We start from the raw sequence: 3,454 nt of genomic DNA, 5'->3' as shown, positions 1-3,454 counted from the left end.
GGGGGATGTCTGGGTTAAGGGATTCTCTCTGGACTTAGGATATCTATCTCCTATGCCTTCATAAAGGGTTCTGTCTTCTCGAGACTACATATTCATTCCATCCATTCCATATTAATTTATATTTTCCTATTTTATGATTAGCATTTAGTACAAGATTTTCTAATTTGTTAACCTCTTCCATCTTATTGATCCACATATTCAAATCTGGTGGTTCCTCTTTTTTCCACTTTAAGGGGATGCACATTTTTGCTGCATTGAGTAAATGGGGTATTATTGAATTTTTGTATTGTTTTCTTGAGATGTTAGTTTTGTGGAGAAGGAAGAAAGCTGGATCCATTATCAATTGATGCTCTGTCAGAGTTTGTGTAATTTCATAGATCTGTTTCCAGAATTTTTCCATTTTGGGACACGACCAAAAAATGTGTAGTAGTGTCCCCTCGCCCTCTCCACACCTCCAACATCTATCTGTATTTGTTGGTGATATTTTATGCATTTTTACTGGGGTTTGATACCATCTCAACAGTATTTTAAAGTTCATCTCTTGTGTATTTGTATTAATAGATGTTGAGTGGGCTGTCTGGTATATCTGCCTTCTCTCAACCTCCGAAAAAGTCTTATTCAATTCTTTCTCCCATTCGTTCATGTATGTTAATTGGCTATTATCTCCACTGTCACTCAACAATGCATACAATTTAGATATGGAATGTAATAACGTCCCTTTTTGTACACAGATCTCTTCGAATTTTGTATATTGTAGGTCCTCCTCATTAGGCTTTGGTAGAGTCCCCAGAAAATGTCCAAGCTGGATCGCTCTCCAGCGGTCCAGCCGGAAATGCCCTAGAGGGTCCACCAGCTCCTTCTCTGTTATCCATCCCTCCGGTTTCATGTAGTGATCTACCTGGAAGAGTCCTTTTTCCATCAAATCCCTAAATTTCTTATCCTGGAAGCCCAGTGTAAATCTAGGGTTGCCCAAGACCGGAAATATGGCAGAATATTTTCTTGTCAGTTTATATTTTTGAAAGATTTTTGCACAGGCCTTAATTGTAAGGCCTATGAGCGGGTGCACTCTCATAGGGGCTGGCAAGAAATGGCTACAGAACAGAGCTCTTTCCAATGGGATTTCAAATTGTGCCTGTTCCATGGTTGGTCATAGTTTTGTATTTCTATGGCGGCACCAATCCACGAATCTACCCAGCTGTATAGTCTGGTAATACCTCCTCATGACTGGTACCGACAATCCTCCTTCCTCTTTTCGTAATGACATCACTCTCCTACTCAATCTGGGATGTTTAGCTGCCCATATAAATTCTTTCAGTATACTGTCTATTTGTTTAAAATATTTCTGTGGAATGAATATAGGTAAAGTTTGGAAGAAATACAAAAATTTTGGTAGGATAGACATTTTTACAATATTACATCTAGCCCACCATGAGAACAATCCCTTACCCCATTTTTGCAGGAGTCGTATAGATTTCAGCAGTACAGGGTAGTTTTCATCATATACCGTAGCTGGGATAATTTCGGTGTTATAAATACACTTTTCACAATTGACACAGAGGCTGCTTGCCTTCTTTTTGTGGCCTGTGAGCATCGGCCTCTCCTTGACGGCCTTTCAGACATGATGTTGATACAGATCAATATAGGGTATACGCAACTGACCAATAGATACTCAATGGCCTGATATGATGTAATTGATAGCCCTATAGATGAGCTGTGGTGGTTATAGATGTACGCAAGTGACCGATTATCAATACTCTCACTGATATCTGATGTAATCTATAATCCTATAGATGGATGATCTGTGATGCTATAGAATGTTCCACAACTGAGCAATGAATACTCTGGCTGATATCTGGAGTGATCTCTATTCCTATAGGTCTGTGATGCCTATAGAATGTTCCACAACTGAGCAATGATTACTCAGGCTGATATCTGAAGTGATCTCTATTCCTAGAGGTCCGTGGATATTATATAATGTTGCAGAAACTGACCGATGAACAATACTGTGACTGGTATCTGATGCAAAGAAAGAAAGCTCTCCCTACCTCAGACAGGAACCTGGCCCTCCCTACACTGCTACTCACTCACTGGCGCTGCACTGTCTGATATGATGTAAAGAAATAAATCTCTCCGTACCTCACACACATACCTGGCCCTTCCTACAATGCTAGCAATGTCACTGTCTGACAAACTAAAAAAAAAACTACTCTCTACCTGCCTCAATCGCGTGCCTGTCCCAGTCTCGCCGCCTGCACAATGACACTACACGCTGCGGCTGCGCGAGCAGCCTTTATGTAATGTGTGGCTTGTACTTGGCCCCTGAGCCATGATTGGCTAAAGGCAGCCTGCCTTTAGTCCAATCATGGCAGAGATCATTTGATTGGCCAAAGCACGAGGTCAGGGTGCATGCTTTGGCCAATCACATAACGGGCGGCGCATGTGCAGTGCATTATGGGAAACTTGAATTTCCCACAAAGAAGCACATTTGTTCATCATTCAACGAACGATCGAATGACCGATGTTCGAGTCGAACATCATCCCTAATAGTGAACTTGATGTTGAGTTATTCACTTTAAGGTCATCACAGAGGAGAAGGGGGCACTCTTTATGTCTAGAGGAAAAGAGATTTCATCTCCAAATACGGAAAGGTTTCTTCACCATAATAGGTGTGAAAATGTGGAATAGACTCCCTCCAGAGGTGGTTCTGGCCAGCTCACTGGATTCTTTCCTAGGTGTACATAATATAACTGGGTACTAATATTTAAAGGTAAAGTTGATCCAGGGAATATCCGATTGCCTCTCGGGGGATCAGGGAGGAATTTTTTCCCCTGCTGTAGTAAATTGGATGATGCTTTGCTGGGTTTTTTCGCCTTCCTCTGGATCAACTCTGGGTATAGGATTGTGTATATGGGATTGTATGGTTTGGTTTTCTTTACTGTTTTTTGTTTTTTATTGGTTGAGCCAGATGGACTTGTGTCTTTTATCAACCTCACTATGTACAGTAACTATGTTTGTGCTCAAGACTGCTAGGCCGCGTTCTGTCCGTCTTTACAGATGCTGTCGCTTTCTGCAGGCTGATGGAAATGTGAGCGTTCCCGGCTTGGCTGCCTTCCCACCAGGCGTTTGTGAACTGACTGCTTTATTTCATTACAAGTTATTTCATTGTACTGGGACTGTGTGTGTTATTTCCACCTAAAAACTACAGTGATGCACTTTTTTCTTTCTAAGTGCCGATATTTAAAAACAATTTAGAAAGGAAGTTGTGAAAGGTAAGTTTCGTGAATTCAAGACTTGTAGAACTTTCCATTTTTACTACAATGTGTTCAGCTGTCTCATCTGTTATTTCTCTTTACTAGTTTGAGGATGTGAGTAGAATTGTGTTGGTGACATTCTCAGAGTTCCCTGCGTGCTGCTACCTTGTACTATTTTTTAGATCCATGGGGATGAAGCTTTT

This window comes from Pelophylax lessonae, assembly GCF_965119305.1.
Source record: "Pelophylax lessonae genome assembly, chromosome: 9".
In the NCBI taxonomy this organism is placed as follows: Eukaryota; Metazoa; Chordata; class Amphibia; order Anura; family Ranidae; genus Pelophylax; species Pelophylax lessonae.
The sequence above is the reverse complement of the archived record's forward strand: the minus strand, read 5'-3'. Positions refer to the sequence as shown.